This window comes from Hippopotamus amphibius, chromosome X, assembly GCF_030028045.1.
Source record: "Hippopotamus amphibius kiboko isolate mHipAmp2 chromosome X, mHipAmp2.hap2, whole genome shotgun sequence".
NCBI classification, from domain to species: domain Eukaryota; kingdom Metazoa; phylum Chordata; class Mammalia; order Artiodactyla; family Hippopotamidae; genus Hippopotamus; species Hippopotamus amphibius.
In genome coordinates this window covers 58,803,355-58,824,561 of record NC_080203.1, presented here as the reverse complement: position 1 = coordinate 58,824,561, position 21,207 = coordinate 58,803,355, and positions in this window count along the sequence as shown.

Below are 21,207 nucleotides of genomic sequence, written 5' to 3'. Positions count from 1 at the left end.
ATAAATAAAATTGGCCTTTACTTTTGGCATTCCTATAAAATAAATGAATAAATAAGTAAAAAAAAAATGCTATAAAGCCAATATTCATTTAGGTATTATAATGATTTTAAAAATTTGATGATTATTAATAGTTTTGAAGCCCTGTGTTTCCCTCTTAGATTTCATTTTTCTCAGTATTCCTGAATAGAACAACTATCCTGAAATAAGCATGTATGAAAGCCTTGTTTTCTTTATTGGTTATATATATATCCATCAACCATACTTTGTTTAATTTTCCATGTTTTCAATATTTAATATACCTGGAAAATGCTATATTTATTTCTTCATAACTTGCTTTATTGATTCAACAATATCTGTAAAATACATACATCCAAGTTCTTGATATATTTATAGTTCATTTATTTTCACTTCTGTATGGTTTTCTACTATATGAAAATTCCATCACATGTATTCATTGCCTAACTTACTCAGGTTGTTTCCATATTTATTTTTAATGCAAGTAATGATGCTATGAGCATTGTCTGCACAATTTCTATTGGACATGTGCTTCTTTCTAGAGCAGTAATCTTTAAAATTTTTCTTGAATACTCCTGAAATAATTGTATAAACTATGCCTTCTTAACATATGTTTGGATTGGCATTGCAATATTTTGATTTATAAGAAATTTAGTGTCTTACCTGGTGGTGCAGTGGTTGAGAATCTGCCTGCCAATGCAGGGGACACAGGTTTGATCCCTGGGCTGGGAAAATCCCACATGCCACGGAGCAACTAAGCCTGTGTGCCACAGCTACTGAGCCTGTGCTCTAGAGTCCATGAGCCACAACTATTGAGCCCATGTGCCACAAATACTGAAGCCCACACACCTAGAGCCTGTGCTCCACAACAAGAGAAGCCACCACTGTGAGAAGCCCGTGCAATACAACAAAGAATAGCCCCCACTGCCACAACTAGAGAAAGTCCGTGCACAGCAATGAAGACACAACACAGCCAATTAATTAATTAATTAATTTAAAAAATAACATATATATATATATTGTCCTTCAGATAACTAATGTATATTTATCATAAATATTTTGGTCTTCATCCAGGATTTCTGGGTCACGTCTCCCAAATACCTCAGCATTCCCTGTGTGATAAGAGCAGTGAGAGCATTTTTTAAAAATAATACTTTGTCTCTTATCCTCTGATTCTAAAATTACTTCAGAGCCAAATAGGCTAAATAGGTTTCTTGTTATTTACAACAAACCCCTTTCCACCCTAACTAGGTTTATTTAAGTTAAGTGATTTTTGAAAAGCACATAAGAATGAGGGCTGGTTGCCAGGAAAATCATCTATGAAAGTGGGAATTTTTCCCTCCGCACTCACTGATTTCTGGGGAGGGAAAAAGAGCTAGAGGTTTAGTCAATCACCAATGGCCAAAGGAGGGGTTTGGAGAGCTTCCAGGTTGGTTAACCAGAATGCTTCCATGTACCAAAATATGGGATCCCAAACGCCAAAGGGACAGAAATTCCTTAGCTCGGGACCTCGCCATACGTATTTTTTCATCTGGTTATTGATCTGTATGTTTTAATATCCTTTCTAATAACCCAGTAATCTAGTAAATAAGTTTGTTTCCTAATTTATGTTAGCTGCTCTAGTAAAATTAATCAAACTCAAGGAGGAGTTTGTGGGAAACTTATTTATAGTCATTTATCAGAAGCACATATGAAAACCTGGGCTTGTGATTGGATCTGTAATGCGAGGGGGGAGCAGAGGCAGTTATAAAGGACTGAGGCTTTAATCAATGGAATCTGATATCTCAGGATAGATATTGCAAGAATTGAGTTGAATTGCAAGACACCCAACTGGTGTCAGAGAATTCCATGTTGATGAGGGAAACCCTCACACATAGCCATTGGAATTGGGAGTAAAATAATTTTATGTGTTTAAATATTTTTACTCAATATAAAGATTTGCAAAAGGAAACAATTTCCAGCATATTATAAAAGATTTTCAAATATTTTCCATTAACCCTTGGATCTAATTATAGCTCTTAACTCATACAGACTGTGAAAATAGCCTTCAATATAGCCTTATTGGCAAAAGCAATCCTCACTTTAAGCATTCAGCTGAATCAGACTCTATTGTAAAAGTGTGATTTTATTTTTTAATTTGAATAAACCTTAAAATTCATTTTTAGTCACTTCACTTTTAAAGATCAGTAGGTAGTTGTGCAGATAAATAGATGATTGATAGAATAACATTTACTTGAGACAAAGATCTTTGACTTTTTTTTTTTTGCTTTGATTAAATTAGATCAAGATTCCTTACAGATCCTTTTAGTTTGCTTTCACAAAAATCTTTCTCAGAAACTTTGCATGTTCAAATTATTCCCTTGTTTTATGCCCCACATTTTTATAGTCTTATGTAACATAATAACATTTCAGATAGAGATGGCTGCCTGTTTGTTAAGTTGGAGATTGATGATTGTGACTAGCAAGCTGGGGAAGCAGAAAAACCAACTTCTCAGTCAGGTCAATACATGGAAAAATATATATATAGAAATTGAAATTCTACCTTAGTTTCTCCCTAAGGTACATTATGATATACTTCAGTTTGAATATTTCTTCTTTGAATTTGGTTGTAAATGTATAATTACACCATAGTTTTAACTTCTTGGTTACTAATCAGATGTTCTTTACATGCTGTTGTTATTCAGATTTTCTCATCTATGAAATGCCTTTTCACAAATGTTTGTAGCCTTTGCCTACCTTTCAGTCAGGCTGTTTGGCATTTTCTTGTTTATTTGTATGGAATTCTTAATATATTATGAACACTAATCCTCTATTTTTCTTTTTTGTTACAAACATCCACTTCCAGAGTGAAAACTCTATGATGTCTTTTGATGATCAAAAGTCCACAAATTCAGCATGAATGAATTACCAGTTTATTTTGCTCCATAAGTACATAATTTTTTGAAAGTGTATCTTAAATAAAGATAAGTATGACATCTCCACCTAAATCTTCTGAACATTTTTTTAAATTGCCTTTCATATTTAAATCTTCACTATATTGGAAGTTAACTTTTGTATATGGTGTATATGATGTATTTTGCTTGTTTTTGCCCTCTGAGTAAACAATTGTTCCATGACAATGGGCTGATTTCTAATGGCACCACTGTGAAATATCTCGCATTCATATTTGTACAAATCTTTTTATTAGCTCCCTAATGTTTTACTAGTGTTCTATCCTTATAACCATACCACACAGTCTTAATTTCAAATATTTTATGAGAAATCATAATTTTTAGTAGGGAAAAATTTCCTCTTTTACTTTTTAGGGGTATTTGGCTATACTTGGTTCTTTGGCCTTCCATTTACAATTTTAGAATAGACTTCATTTTTCAAAAAGTTCTGTAGAAATTTTTGAAATTTAAATTTTAATGCTATGAGCATCTCACTTTTTATGCTTTAAATGCATCACATAAGTATTGATATGTAATATTTTTGTTTCTCCTCAATTCTAAATAATTTCTATTCTCTATTCAGATTTCATTTTTGATCCATGAATCATGTAGAAATGTGTTTTTTTTTATTTTTCAATTTACTATTTTGTTTAGTAATTTTTTAATTATTTTAAAATGAATGACATTGCACTCAGAGATTGTATGAAGAGAATATTTTAAAACTTTTGAGACCTGCTTTATTTTATATAATATTTTTGATTTTCATAAATGTTGTGTATTTGCTTGTAAAGAATGCATAATCTTTAATTGTTTGGTACAGTGTTGTATGTATGCATTTGATCATTCTTGCTATATATGTTACTCAAACATTCTGTATCCTTATTTTTGGCCTGCTTCTTTCATAAATTAGTGAGAGATGTGTATTGAAATCCTCACTGTTATGGTACTCCCTCCCCCCTATATTTCTGACAAAATTTATATACACACACACACACACAACACACACACAATCTCGAAGTGATGTGATAATCATTTCCTTGCTTTTCTTTAGAATTCCATCATCGATAAATACCCTTAAATGATATAGTTTAGCTTTACCTCTTTTTTGAATTTTATATAAATAGAATAATACAATATCATTATTCTGTTACTTACTTATTTTGCATAGTGGTTTGGGGGATTCATCCATGTCATTTTATCATTGCAAGTTTCTCCAGTATTTTTGTTTGCCTTTAAATACATACACACACACATAAATTACAATGAATTACTATACTATTGTGTATTCCTTTTACTTTTGATAGATTTAATAGACACTTTATGTTGTTTCTAGGTTGTTGTTATGAACAATGCTATACCTTTTATCAAAAATGCTCATTTATTTTTATAATTTTATCTCTGTTATGGTTCTAAATTATTTAATATATTTTTATTTTATAATTTTAACACTGTCAGTCTTCATGTGTCTCATTTTGTTCTTTACTGTTTGTGTTGACACTCAGAACTAAGGCTTGTTTCCTTACACATTTATTTTTTCTCTTATGGATATTTTATTCTGAATTATTTAAGACCAATTTTGAAGACCTTTATTAGACTAGCACATATTTATTAATTAGCACTTGTTTATTTTCTTGAATATTAGATAAATTTAAACACATTATTTAAACTAATTAGAACATATCTTTAATTTAGAAATTTTAAAATCTAATTTATTAATACCCTTCAGAAGTAGGAAAATACTTTAATCAGACAAAATAAGAGGTAAAGTCTTTTTTTTCTCAATTGTATTTATAGCCATTGAGAGAATTTGCAGCTTTAGTTCTGTAATCTCAAACATGTACCAAACTAAAATGTAAAACTCACTGATACTGATACAAAATAAAATATAATAAGATAAAATAAAGTAAATAAAACAACTGCTCTACTTTTGAGTGGAAATAAAATAGTTTTCTTAATTGATTTGAACTTACAAATAGACTAACAGAAAAACAAACAGAAGTCTAAGAAGATTATTTTACCAAACATAGAATAGATCCCTATCATCTACATAGCAGAAAACACCAAATGGTTAAATTATGAAATCATATTTTTTCAATATTTGCTGCTACCATTTAGAAATAAAATAGTGTGTACAAATCAAACTCATGTATAGCACAGTGTTCCCTCATTTTGTGGTGAAGAATGATCCAGTGTCCTGAGATAAGGCACACATTTACCAACTTCTCAGCCTAATTTTCCAAAAGAGCACAGAGCTAATTATGAGCTTGATATGATATGAAAGGAATAATAGTTTTGTCTGATGAGATACTATAAAGGTGTTGGTTGTCAAACCACTGCGAAGAATAAGATATCTAATACAATATCAAACTTTAATAATAATTTAAAGGATCTATGTGACTATGAAACACAGGTAAAGCATGCTAAATTCTAGAACTTCCAACAGAGCTTCCCAGAAGCCTCCTTGCCACATTAGGATATGTCTTGCTCCATGTTGCACATATGCAGTTTCTATGGCATACATAATAAAGACTGACATTATTTATCAAGACATTGCTTATAAAAAAAAAAAAAACAGCCATTTCATCATGAAACATATCAACTTACTTTTCTAATAATTGTTTGGCTGACACTATTTTCCACTGAACCATTTTACATAAATTCAAAAATTTTAATTTGTTTGCCATAAGCAATATAGAGAGACCTGGTATATTGTGCTAAAAGCATTCCACATATAAAGACTCTTTAGTGTCTTTGTTAATTTTCAGCTGGTAAATATAACCAGAAGATTCAATTAACCATATTCACAAGTAGATTTGTCTGGGTTATTTCTGCCTAAGCATCTTCAGATTAGGAAGGGTAGATTACAGACCAGGTGTTAATTATTTCATTCCCAGCCAGAAAAAAACAAATAAACTCCAAAATATCATAAGAAAAAAATAGAAAAATGGAGAATAGGCAAAGTTCTAGTATCCCTGAGAATAACTCTAGAGGCTAGAAAAAAAGATGTGCCTGGACTCATTTCATGAGATTCACTTCTTGGGAAAGAAACTAATTCATTCTGTTAACTCAATCCTATAGTATCACTAGAACTTCCAAACCTGTCAAACTATAATTTTAAAATGTTAACATCACTCCGGATAGTAACTAGACTTATCATGTCTGTTTTGTTAAAAAAAATGTTAATGTCACTCTCATATATAGAATGAATATATATAAGATATTTTATTGGATTATTTAATTAGAGAAACAGTAAGATGGTAAAGCTGGTTCAGAAAGCATTTTGAAGAGTGTAATTATAGGCATTTAAAAAGAACTTCTCTTAATGATGTTCTGATCAGGACAGGTGAATCGTCATATAGATAACAATGATAAGGACTGGGCAAAATTTAATAGGCAAATATTTAGAAGGCACAGAAAAAATGTTATGGAATTCCCCTGGTTGCACAGTGATTAAGAATCTGCCTGCAAATGCAGGAAACATGGTTTCAATCCCTGGCCCAGGAAGATCCCACAAGCCATGGAGTAACTAACCCTGTGCACCACAACTACTGAAGCCCACATGCCCTAGAGCCTGTGTGCCACAACAAGAGAAGCCACTGCACTGAGAAGCCCGTGCACCACAGAGTAACCCCTACACACCACAACTATACAAAGCCCGCACTCAGCAACAAAGACCAAAAGCAGCCAAAAGTAATTAAAAAAAAAAAAAGAAAAAAGAAAAAATATCATCAGACCACCATGAACTGAAGTATTTTTCAAAATGCCATTTTTTTCATTTATATGAAATTTTCATATATTAAATTTATATTACTTTTTATTGTGGTAAAAAAACACCTAAGAAGAAATCCACTGTTTTTTTCCCACAAATATTAAAGTGTACAGTATTTTATTGTTAATTATATGCATATTGTTTTATATATATGTATAAAGATTATATATAACTAGAACTTGATGTCCGTTGAATAGCAATTCCCTGTTTTCCCAAACTCCTAGCACTTGGCAACCACCATTTTACTTTCTGCTTCTATGAGTGTGACGTCTTTAACCATCTAATATAAGTGGAAACATGCAATATTTGGGCTTCTATACTGGCTTACTTCACTTAATATAATATCCTCAAGGTTTACCTATGTTGTAGCATGTGGCAGAATTCCATTCCTTCCTAAGACTGAATAATATTTCACTGAATGTATGTCTCCCAATTTCTTTGTTCATACATCAATAAGCATTTAGGTTGTTATCACCTCATGGGTACTGTAGATAATGCTGAAAAAAAACATAGGAGGGCAAATATCTCTTCAAGATTGTGTTTTCAATTCCCTTATCTAAACACTCAGCAGTGAGATTGCTGGATCATATGGTATTTCTATTATTAATTTTTGAGGAATCTTTACACTCAAAAAATACATATAGCAGCTGCATAATTTTACATTCATAGAGATACTGCACAAACGTAATAATTTTCCCACATCCATGTGAGCATAGGATGTTTTCTGATATATATATATATTTTATAATGGCTCTCCTAACAGGTATGAGATAATATCTCATTGTGGATTCTATTTTCAAGCTCTTTATTGGAATATAATTTCTTTACACTCTTGTACCAGATTATGAGGTACACCAAAGTGAATCAGTTGTATTTATACACATATCACCATATCCCCTCCATCCTGTGACTACCCCACACCCTCCCAATCCTGGCCCTCTAAGGCATCACCCGTCATCGAGTTTATCTCCCTTTGTTATACAGCAAATTTACACTAGCTATCTATTTTACAATTGGTAGTATATATATGTCTATGCTAATGTCTCACTTTGTCCTAGATTCCCCTTTGCCCCCCACTCCCCCCAACCCCATGTCCTCCACTCCACTCTCTGCATCTGCAACCTTATTCTTGTCCAGTCACTTGGTTCATCAGTATCTTTTTTTTTTCTTTTATAAATTCCATATATATGAGTTAGCATACAATATTTGATTTTCTCTTTCTGGCTTACTTCACTCTGTATGACAGACTCTAGGTCTATCCACCTCATTACATATAGCTCCATTCCATTCCTTTTTATAGATGAGTAATATTCTACTGTATATATATATGCCACATCTTCTTTATCCATTCATCTGTTGATGGACATTTAGATTGCTTCCATGTCCTGGCTATTGTAAATAGTGCTGTAATGAACATTATGGTACATATTTCTTTTGGGATTGTGGTTTTCTCTGGGTATAGTCCCAGTAGTGGGACTACTGGATTATTTAGTAGTTTATTTTTAGTTGTTTAAGAAACCTCTGAACTGTTTTCCATAGTGGCTGTATCAACTTACATTCCCTCCAATAGTGCAAGAGAGTTCCCTTTTCTCCACACCCTCTCCAAAGTTTATTGTTTCTAGATTTTTTGATGATGGCCATTCTGACCTCTGTGAGGTGATACCTCATTGTAGCTTTGACTTGCATTTCTTTAATGATTAGTGATGTTGAGCATCTTTTCATGTGTTTGTTGGTCATCTGTATGTCTTCTTTGTAGAAATATCTATTTAGCTCTACCGCCCATTTGTGCATTGGGTTATTTGCTTTTTTGGTATTAAGCTGCATGAGCTGCTTGTATATTTTGGAGATTAATCCTTTGTCCATTGTTTCATTGGCAATCATGTTCTCCCATTCTGAGGGTTGCCTTCTTGTCTTTATCATTTCTTTCACTGTGCAAAAGCTTTTAAGTTTCATGAGGTCACATTTGTTTATTCTTGACTTTATTTCCATGATTCTAGGAGGTGGGTCAAAAAGGATCTTGCTTTGATGGATGTCATAGTGTTCTGCCTATGTTTTTCTCTAGGAGTTTTAAAGTATCTGGCCTTACATTTAGGTCTTTAATGCATTTTGAGTTTATTTTCATGTATGGTGTTAGGAAGTGTTCTAATTTCATTCTTTTCCATGTAGCTGTCCAACTTTCATAGCACCACTTATTGAAGAGGCTGTCTTTTTTCCATTGTATATTCTTGCCTCCTTTGTCAAAGATAAGGTGACCATATGTGCTTGGGCTTACCTCTGAATTCTCTATTCCATTCCATTGATCTTCCTTTCTATTTTTGTGCCAGTACCATACTGTTTTGATCACTGTGGCCTTGTAGTATAGCCTGAAGTCAGGTAGCCTAATTCCACCACTCCATCTTTCCTTCTTAAGACTGATTTTGCTATTCAGAGTCTTTTGCCTTCCCATAGAAATCGTATGACTTCTTGTTCTAGTTGTGCGAAAAATAGCATTGGTAATTTCATAGGGTTTGTGTTCAATCTGTAGGTTGCTTTGGGTAAGATAATCATTTTCACAATGTTGATTCTTTGAATCCAAGAACATGGTATATCTCTCCATCTGTTTGTATCGTCTTTGATTTTTTTCACCAGTGTCATATAGTTTTCTGCATACAGATCTTTTGCCTCCTTAGGCAGCTTTATTTCTAGGTATATTATTCTTTTTGTTGCAATGGTAAAAGGGAGAGTTTCCTTAATTTCTTTGTATGCTTCTTGTTGTTAGTGTATAGAAATGCAACAGATTTCTGCACATAATTTTTTTATCCTGTTACTTTACTAAATTCATCAATCAGTGCTAGCAGTTTTCTGGTAGAGTCTTTAGGGTTTTCTATGTATAATATCATGTCATCTGCAAAGAGTGACACTTTTACTTCTTTTCCAATTTGGATTCATTTTATTTCATTTTCTTCTCTGATTGCTGTGGCTAAACCTTCCAAACTATGTTGAATAATAATGGTGAGAGTGGACACCCTTGTCTTGATCCTTTTCTTAGATGGAATTCTTTCAGTTTATCACCATTTAGAATGATGTTGGCTTTTGGTTTCTCATATATGGCTTCTATTATGTTGAGGTAATTTCCTTCTATGCCCATTTTCTGAAGAGTTTTTTTAATCATAAATGGGTGTTGAATTTTGTCAAAAGCTTTTTCTGCATCTATTGAGATTATCATATGGTTTTTATTCTTCAATTTGTTGATATGATGTATCACATTGATTGACTTGCAAATATTGAAGGATTCTTGCATTCCAGGGATAAACCCCACTTGATCATGGTGTATGGTCTTTGAAATGTGCTGTTGGATTCTGTTAGCTATTATTTTGTTGAACATTTTTGCATATATATTCATCATATATATTGGCCTGTAATTTTCTTTTTTTATGACATCTTTGCCTGTGTTTAGTATCAGGGTGATGGTGGCCTCATAGAATGAGCTTGGGAGTGTTCCTCCTTCTGCTGTAGTTTGGAAGAGTTTGAGAAGGATAGCTGTTAGCTCTTCTCAAAATATTTGATAGAATTCGCCTGTGAAGCCATCTGGCACTGGGCTACTGCTTGTTGGGAGATTTTTAATTACAGTCTCAATTTCAGTGTTTGGAATTTGTCTGTTCATATTTTTTACTTCTTCCTGGTTCAGTGTTGGAAGATTGTATTTTCCTAAGAATTTATCCATTTCTTCCAGGTTATCCAATTTTTTGGCATATAGTTGCTTGTAATAGTCTCTCATGATCTTTTGTAGTTCTGTGGCATCAATTGTTACTTCTTTTCATTTCTAATTCTGTTGATTTGCATCTTCACCCTTTTTTTCCTGATGAGTCAACCTAATGGTTTAGCAATTTTGTTTATCTTCTCAAAGAAGCAGCTTTTACTTTTATTGATCTTTGTTATGGTTTCCTTACTTTCTTTTTCATTTTTTTCTGATCTAATCTTTAGGATTCCTTTCCTTCTACTCACTTTGCAGTTTCTTTGCTCTTCTTTCTCTAGTTGTTTTAGGTGTAAGTTTAGGTTATTTATTCAATATTTTTCTTTTTCTTAAGATAGGGCTGTATTGCTATAAATCTCCCTCTTAGAACTTATTTTCCTGCATCCCATAGGTTTTGGGTTGTGTTTTCATTGTCATTTGTTTCCATATATTTTTTGATTTCCTCTTTGATTTCTTTAATTATTTCTTGGTTGTTTAATAGCATATTGTTTAGCCTCCATGTGTTTGTATTTTTTACACCTTTTTTCCTGTAATTGATATCTAGTTTCATGGTGTTATGGTCAGAGAAGGTGCTTGATATGATTTCAATTTTTGTGAAATTACCGAGGCTTGATATTTGACCCAAAATGTGATCTATTTTGGAAAATGTTCCATGTGCACTTGAGAAGAACGTGTATTCTGTCATTTTGGATGGAATGTCCTATAAATATCAATTACTTCAAGAAGGTCTAATGTGTCATTTAAAGCTTGTGTGTCCTTATTTATTTTCAGTTTGGATGATCTGTCCATTGATGTAAGTGGGGTGTTAAAGTCTCACACTATTATTGTGTTACTGTCGATGTCCCCTTTTATAGCTGTTAGCATTTGCCTTATGTATTGAGGTACTCCTATTGTGGGTGCAGAGATGTTTACCATTGTGATATGTTCTTCCTGAATTAATCCCTTGATCATTATGTAGTGTTCTTCCTTGTCTATTGTAATAGGCTTTAAAGTCTAATTTGTCTGATATACGTATTGCTGCTCCAGCTTTCTTTTGACTGCCATTTACATGGAATGTCAGCTGGTTCTCTGTGGAAATTATTGCCTCTTTTGTTGCATTCCTGATGCATCTGTGGAGAGGGATGCATTCCACATCCTTCTACTTCGCTGTCATCTTTCTTCCTCATTGTGGTATTTATTTATAGATCCCTTACAAATAGTAATTTTGTGTACTTTTTTATATATTTGTCAGAGATTTGTATGTCCTCTTTGGAGAAAAGTCTATTTAAGTCCTTTGCCCATTTTTTAAACAGGTTATTATTTTGTTGTTGCTATTGAGTAGGAGTTTGTAGTATACTTTGAGTATTAACCCTTTATAAGATATATGGTTTGCAATTATTGTCTCCAATTCCATAAATTGCATTTTTACTCTATTGTTTCCACTGCTTTTAAGCAGAAACTTTGTGCTTTGTGCAGAAGATTTTAGGTTTGATGTAGTTCCACTTATCTATATTTGCTTTGTTGTCTGTTCTTTGTGTGTAAAATCCAACAAAGCATTATCAAGACCAATATTTTGAAATTTTTTCCATGTAATTTCTTCTAGAAGTTTTACAGTCTTATATTTAAGTACTTAATCCATTTAGAGTTGATATTTATGTCTAGTATAAAATATAGGTCTAAATCCATCCTTTTGCAAATGGATATCCAGTTTTCTTATTTTTTGTTTATTTATTTATTTATTTTTTTTGGGAGTACAGAAAGTTCAATCATCTGTTTTTATACACATATCCCTGTATTTCCTCCCTCCCTCAGCTCCCCCCTCCCTCCCTCAAGTCCCACCCACCCCCTGGTCCCAGTCCTCTAAGACATCTTCCATTCTCAAGTTGAACTCCCTTTGTTATACAACAACTTCCCACTGGCTATCTATTTTACAATTGGTAGTATATATATGTCTGTGCTACTCTCTTGCTTTGTCTCAGTTTCCCCTTCACCCCCTGCCTGCTCCCAAACCTCAAGTTCTCCAGTCCATTCTCTGCATCTGCATCCTTTTGCAAATGGATATCCAGTTTTCTAAACTATAATTTCTCTATTGTATAGCACCTTTTTCAAAGACCAGTTGACTATACTTTGGTTTATTTCTGGGCACCCTATTCTGTTCCATTGGTCTGCATGCCTGTGTTTATGCCAGTACCCTACTGTTTCACTTACTATAGATTTCTAATATGCTCTGAAGATGGGAATTGTGAGGCCTCCAGCTTTGCTCTTTTTTTCTCAAAATTTTTTGGCTATTTTTCATTCTGTGCTTCCATATGAATTTTAGACTTTATTCAATTTCCATAAAAATGCCAATGGAGTTTTTATCGGGATTAGATTGAACCCGTAGATTGCTTTGTGTACTATGAACATTTAAAAAAAATATTAAATCTTTCAATCCATCAACACAGTGTTTAATTCCATTTCTTTTTGTCTTCTTTAATTTTTTGCAATGTTTTGTAGATTTCAGTGTACAAATCTTTTACTAAGTTTAATCATATTTATTTTCATTTTGATACATTTGGAAATAGAATTGCTTTCTTATTTCCCCTTTCAGAGTGTTCATTTCTAGTATTTAGAAAGCAACCTAATTTTTGTGTGTTGATTTTATATCCAACACATTTGCTGAAATCTTTCATAATTTCTAAGAGTAATTTTGTAAAAAAATTAAGGTTTTATACATAGAAGACCATGTCATGCCTGAATAGGAATAATTTTACTTTTTCCTTTCCAATTCTGATGTCTTTAATGTTTTTTCTTTCCTAATTGGTCTATCTAAGATTTCCAGTTATATTTTGAATAGAAGTGTTGAGATTGGGCATTCTAACCTTGGTCCTGATCTTAGATTTTGTCACTAATGGGTATTATATTAGCTGTGGGCTTGTTATATATGGCCTTTATTGCATTGAGATAGTTTTCTTCTATTAGTTTTTGCTGTGTTTTTATCATGAAAGAGTGTTGAATTTTGTCAACTTATTTTCCTACATAGCTTGAGGCAATCATGTGATTTTGTTATTTATTCTCTTGGTATGGCATATCACATTGGTTTATCTTCATATATTGAACCATCCTTGCATCTCATAGGTAAATGCCATTCAACTATGGTGTAAAATTATTTTAAAGTACTGTTTGATTTTGTTTGCTAGTATTTAGTTGAATATTTTTGCATCTACATTCATCAGGGCTATTGGCCTAGTTTTACTTTTTTTTTTTTTTCTTTTTTCTGTAGTGTCTTGGTCTGGGACTTTGGTATCAGGGTAATGCTGGACAGATAAAATTAGTTTAGAAATGTTCTCTTCCTTTTTTTGGAAAAGTGTGAGAAGTATTGACATTAATTCTTCCTTAAATGTTTGATTGCATTTACAAGTGAATCCAACTGATCCTGAGATTTTGTTGGAAGGAATTTGATTACTGATTTAATCTCCTTCTAGTCACAGGCTGGTTCAGATTTTCCATTCCTCCATGATTCAGTGTTAGTAGGTTTTATGATTCTAGGAGTTTATCCATTTTTTTCTAGGTTATTTAATTTGTTGGCATATAAAATTTCATAGTATTCTCTTATGATCCTATGCATTTCTGTAGCATTCTTATATTTTCTCTTTCATTTTTTTATTTTATTTGTTTGCAATTTATCTCTTTTTCTTAGTCTAGCTAAGGATTTATCTATTTAATTGATGTTTAAAAAAACTCAGTTTTTTAAATTTATTTTTAGTGTTTCTATTCCTATCTCATTTATTTCCTTCCTTCTACTACTTTGACCTTAGTTTGTTCTTTTTCTGGTTATTTGAGTGAAAGTGAGGTTGTTAGATCTTGTTTCTTTTTTAACCTAGGCATTTATCACTATAAAATTCCCTCTTAGTACTGTTTTTGCTGCATTGTATAAATTTTGGTTTATTGCATTTTTCTTTTGTCCCAATATATTTTCTAATTACTTTCTTCATTTCTGTATTGATACATTGTTTGTCAAGGTTGTGTTGTTTAATTTGCCCACACTCGTGATTTTTTCAATGTTTCTTTTGATATTGATTTTTAGTTGCATTACATTCTCATTGGAAAAGACATTTGGTGTGATTTCAACTTTCTTAAATTTGTTAAAACTTGTTTTGTGGTCTAACATGATATATTTCCTGGGAAATATTCCCTTCGTGCTCAAGAAGAATGCTTATTTTGGATAGAATGTTCTACATGCCCGTTAGGTCCATGTGGTATATGGTGTTGTTCAGTTCCTTTATATACTTATTGATCTTCTGTCTGGATGTTTTCTTCATAATTTAAAGTGAAATCTCCTTTAATTATTGCACTGTTGTCTGTTTCTCCCTTCAGTTATATGGATGTTTGCTTCATGTATTGGGTGCTATGATACATGGATGCTCTGATATTAGTTACATTTATAATTATTATGTTTTCCTGGAAAATTGACTATTTATCATCATATGTCCTTCTTTGTCTCTTGTGACAGTTTTTGATATGTATTTTGTTTGGTATAAATATGCCCACCTATGCTCTGTTTTGGGTTCCATATTCATAGAATATATTTTTTCATCTCTTTACTTTCAGGCTATGTGTATCCTTAAGTCTAAGGTAAATCTCTGTGGATAACATTTAACTGGTTCTTGTTTTGGTTTGTTTCTTTATTTTGTTTATCCATTCAGTCACTCCATATATTTTGATTGGATATTTTAATCCATTTGCATTTCAAGTAATTACTGAGAGGAATGTAATTTTCCCAATTGTTTTCTGCTTGTCTTGCAGCTATTTTGTCCCTCTTTTTCTCTTTTACTTTATGACTTTATGTTTCATTGATTATTTATTGTAGTATGCAATGACTAATTTCTTATTTTACTTTGTGTGTTTTTATTAGGTATTTTATTTCTGGTTACCATGGGGCTTATATTAAAGATTTTATAGTACAGAAATAGTCTCAGCTTATAATGAACTAATTTTAATCATATGCAGAAATTCTATGCTTATCCCCTCCATCCTTATGTTACTGATATAAAATTATATATTTTATATTATTTATCTATTAACATATTTTATAGTTATTTTCATTTTTATCTTTTTGTGTTTTAATTTCTATACTAGAATTTAAAGTGAGATATCCACCACCATTACAGAATTACCATATTCCCTATTGGTGTATATATTTATCTTTACTGACAACTTTTACACTTTCATATGCATTTGTATTACTATTTAGTATTCTTTTTGATTTGATGGACTTTAGCATATCTTGTAAGGCCAGTATAGAAGTGATGAAATTCCTCAGTGTGCATTTTTCTGGGAAAGTTTTTTATTATTCTTTTATTTTTGAAGGATAGTTTCACAGGATATAGTATTCTTGGCTGTTATTTTTTTTTTTTTTTCAGCATTTGATATGTCTTACCACTCCCCTTTGGCCTTCAATGTTTCTGCTGAGAAATCTACTGATAGTCTAATGAGGGCTCCCTTGTACATGACAAAGGGTTTTGCTCTTACTATTCTAAAATTCTCTCATTGCTTTTTATATTTGAGAGTTCAACTATAGTATTTTTGGTGTAGGTACATTTATGTTTATTCTATTTGGAAACTGCTGGACTTCTTCAATCCAAATGTCTATTTCCTTCCCCTGATTTAGGATGGTTTTGACCATTATTTCTTTAAATAAACATTCTGCCTTTTTCCCTCTCTTCTTATTCTGGGAATTCCATAATACATCCACTCAATGTTGACCTACAAGTCCCTTTAGCTTCCTTCACTCTTCATATTTTTTTTGTATTTGCTCCTCTGGCTATATAAATTGAAATGATTCATTTTCAAATTTGCTGATTCTTCTTCTGCTTGGTCAAGTCTGCTGTCAAATTCCTCCATAATTCTTTTTTTTTTTTTTTTTTTTTTATTCAGTCATTGTATTCTTCAGCTCCAGAATTTCAGTTGGGTATTTGTTATATATTATATTTCTTTGTTGAAATTCTCATTTTGTTAATGCACTTTTCTTCAGCATGTTAAGCATATCTATGATACTTATTTAGAATTATTTGTCAAATAAATTGTAGACTAAAATTTCTTTAGGATTAATTCTAGAGATTTATTTTGTTCATTTGATTGGGCTGTTTTCCTCTTTATTTAAGTTTCTTATGATTTTGCATTTGTAACTGTGCTTTTGAAGATACACACTTCTCCTAGTTTTTATGGCCTGGCTCTAAACTGAGAAATACTTTCAATGATCAGCCTGGCTAGAGATTCTAGAAGTCACACACAGTTTTTTCTGTGGATGTGTCTTCTCTGGACTTATGTGTATAAATTTTTGTTTATAGAGATATTTTTTCTTACCAAATTTTAAGGAGGTCATGATTTCTTGTTTCCTTGGTGTTATTTGTAGTACTGTTATTTGTAGCATTGAAGTTTGTGTGGTGCATTAGTAGGCCACAAGCAACCACCCACCTCTTTTTTATACTTAGAGGTGGGTAGGCAGTAAAGTATGCTGGGTACCATCAGCTCTCTCTGACAAGCAAGACAGAGACTATTTCCTTGGGCAGCCCTTAGAAAATTTGGAATGTTAAACACATTCAATTATTTCACTCTCTCAGGATACACCAGGAGCTGAGGGTTTCTCCTGATTATTCTGCATTGGGGTAGAGTTGAGGGATTCTGGAAGTTACATGCATATTAGACCAAACTGTTAGTTTGGTCTAATATGCATGCCCCCAACTAGGAATTTTTTTCCTGTTATTTCTTAGATTTGGACCAGACAAATACCAGTCCCTAAGCAGATACCTCAAACCTAGAATGTTGGATGCATGCTCCTACTCTTTTTCTTTCCCATTCAAGAGAGACACCACCAAGTCGTATCAACCACTGTTGTACCCTAGGTCCTCTAGACCAGCAGCAAGCTGAAAGCAAGCCTGTCTCCTTATTTTGTTCTCAATTGTCCTTAGGCATCATGCGTATGACAGTGCCATCATCTTTCTCAGGCAAAACCAAAACAATACATTGGACATACTCTTGAGGTTCTGATGTTGGATGTATAGTTTGATATTTATTTTCCCATGTAAAGAATAAGCTGAGAGTTAAAATTTTGACCACAAACACACTATGTTCTGCTGAGGGTGGGATGGCATTCTGGAGAGTAGGTGCCACACTTTTTTTGACCAGCTTTGACATGGCTGGTTTCTTCTTATCTGGGACTCAAGAACTTCTTAAATGTTGTCTGAACTTCTCAGAAAGATGGTTAGGGCATGTATCATTGTTAATTCAGTATCTCATTAAGAAAGGAGGCTCTGAGAATTCCTGTTCCACCACTGTACTGACATCAACGCTTATATGAAATTTTCAAAAAATCCAAACTATAATGGTAGAAACAGATCAGTGTTCTCATGGGGACAGTGGTTGAGTTTATATCACTAGTAAGGTTTAGGTCTTCTTTAGATCTACTTCACTTTGGACCCATGCTGAAAATGTACTCCCTGCCAGAGAAAAAATATTTCAATTGTTCAGAAGCTGAGACCAGTTCAGAGGGTGCTCAAGGACATGGAGCTCAATCAGATGACTCCAATAGGTCAAGCAGCATTGAAAATAATTTCATTATTTTTTAAAATATATAGTATTTTGCCTGGTCAAATTACTCTCTTTTTTTTTTTTTTTTTTCCAGCTTCTCACCCAAGTGGCAAGAGGGGATTATTATTATTATTGTTTTTTACAATAAATTGCATATATTTAGAGTGTACAATTTGGTATCCCGATCTCCCAGTTCATTGCCCCCCAAACCCCCTGCTTTCCCCACTTGATGTCCATATGTTTGTTCTCTATATCTGTGTCTCTATTTCTGCCTTTCAAACCAGTTGATTCGTAGCATTTTTCTATAGTCCACATATATGTGTTAATATACGATATTTGTTTTTCTCTTTCTGACTCACATCACTCTGTATGACAGTCTCAAGGTTCATCCATGTGTCTACTATTGTCCCAATTTCATTGCTTTTTGCAGCTGAGTAATATTCCATTGTGTATATGTACCACATATTTTGTATTCATTCATCGGTTGATGGATATGTCAGTTGTTTCCATGTCCTGGCTATTGTAAATAGTGCTGCAATGAAGATTGGAGTGCATGTGTCCTTTTGAATTATGGTGTCCTCTGGGTATATGCCCAGGAGTGGGATTGCTGGGCCATATGGTAACTCTATTTTTAGTTTTGCAAGGAACCTCCATACTGTTCTCCATAATAGCTATATCAATTTACATTCCAACCAACAGTGCAAGAGTGTTCCCTTTTCTCTACACCCTCTCCAGCAATTACTGTTTGTAGATTTTCTGATGATGCCCATTCTAACTGGTGTGAAGTGATACCTCATTGTCATTTTGATTTGCATTTCTGTAATAATTAGTGATGTTGAGCAGCTTTTCATGGGCCTCTAGACCATCTGTATATCCTCTTGGAGAAATGCTTATTTAGGTGTTCTGCCCATTTTTTTAAGCTCTTTATTGGAATATAATTTCTTTACATCCTTGTACCAGCTTTTGAGGTACACCAAAGTGAATCAGCTATATTTATGCATATATCCCCATATCCCTGCCCTCTTGTGGCACTCTCCCACACTCCCTGTCCTCCTCTAAGGCATCACCCATCATCAAGTTGATCTCCCTTTGCTATACAGCAACTTTTCACTAGCTATCTATTTTACAGTTGGTAGTGCAAATATGTCAATGCTACTCTCTCACTTCGTCCCAGCTTCACTTCGTCCCCCCAATCCTGTGTCCTCCAGTCCATCCTCTGCATCTGCATCCTTATTTTTGCCCTGTCACTGGGTTCATCAGTACTATTTTCTTTTCATTTTTTTTTTTTTTTTAGATTCCGTATATATGAGTTAGCATACAGTATTTGTTTTTCCCTTTCTGGCTTACTTCACTCTGTACGACAGACTCTAGGTCTATCCACCTCATTACATATAGCTCAATTTCATTCCTTTTTAATTAACTTCTGCCCATTTTTTGATTGGGTTGTTTGATTTTTTGAGCAGGATGAACTGTTTATATATTTTGAAGATTAATCCTTTGTCTGCTGATTCATTTGCAATTATTTTCTCCCATTCTGAGGGTTGTCTTTTCATCTTGATTATAGTTTCCTTTGCTGTGCAGAAGCTTTGAAGTTTCATTAGGTCCCACTTATTTAATTTTGTTTCTATTTCCATAACTCTAGGGAGTGGACCAAAAAGACCTTGCTGTTATTTGTTTCAAAGAGTGTTCTTCCTATGTTTTCCTCTAGGAGTTTTATAGTGTCTGGCCTTACATTTAGGTCTTTAATCCATTTGGAGTTTATTTTTGTGTATGGTGTTAAGGGGTGTTCTAATTTATTTCTTTCATATGTAGCTGTCCAGTTTTCCCAGCACCACTTATTGAAGAAGCTGCCTTTTCTCCATTATAATCCTTTCCTCCTTTGTCATAGGTTAGTTGACCATAGTTTACCTCACAGCTTTAAATCCTGTTCCATTGATCTATATTCCTGTTTTTGTGCCAGTACCATGCAGTCTTGATCACTGTATCCTTGTAGTATAGTTTGAAGTCAGGAAGCCTGATTCCACCAACTCCATCTTTCCTTCTCAAGATTGCTTTGACTATTTGGGGTCTTTCGCATTTCCATACAAATTGTAAAATTTCTTGTTCTAGTTCTGAGAAAATTGCCATTGGTAATTTGATCAGGATTGCATTGAACCTGTAAATTGTTTGGGTAGTATAGTCATTTTCACAATGTTGATTCTTCCAGTCCAAGAACTTGGTATGTCCTTCCATTTGTTTGTGTCATCTCTGATTTATTGCATTAGTGTCCTATAATTTTCTGAGTACAGGTCTTTTACCTCCTTAGTTAGGTTTATTCTTAGGTATTTATTCTTTTGTTGCAATGGTGAATGGGATTATTTCCTTAATTTCTCTTTCTGATCTTTCATTGTTAGTGTACAGAAATGCAAGCAATTTCTCTGTGTTAATTTTGTATCCTGCAACTTTACCAAATTCATTGATTAGCTCAAGTAGTTTTCTGGTGGCATCATTAAGATTTTCTATGTTTCCTATCATGTCATCTGCAAACAGTGACAGTTTTTCTTCTTTTCAAATTTGGATTCCTTTTATTTCTTTTTCTTCTCTGATTGCCGTGGCAAGGACTTCCAAAACTATGTTAAATTGTAATGGAGAGAGTAGACATCCTTGTCTTGTTGTGATCTTAGAGGGAATGCTTTCAGTTTTTCACCACTGTGAATGATCTTTGCTGTGGATTTGCTGTATATGGTCTTTATTATGTTGAGGTAATTTCCTTTTATACCCATTTTCTGGAGAGTTTTTATGATAAATGGGTGTTGAACATTGTTAAAAGATTTTTCAGCATATATTGATATGATCATGTGATTTTTAACCTTCAATTTATTAATATGGTGTATCACATTGTTTTATTTGCATACACTGAAGAATCCTTGCATTGCAGGGATAAACCCCACTTGATCATGATGTATGATCCTTTTAATGCATTGTTGGATTCTGTTGACTAGTATTTTGTTGAGGATTTTTGCATATAAATTCCTCAGTGATATTGATTGGTATTTTTCTTTTTTTGTAGTATCTTTCTCTGGTTTTGGTATCAGGGTGATGGTGGCCTCATAGAATGAGTTTGGGAGTATTCCTTCCTCTGCAATATTTTGGAAGAGCTTCAGAAGGATGCATGTTAGTTCTTCTCATAATGTTTGATAAAATTCACCTGTGAATCCTTCTGGTCATGGGTT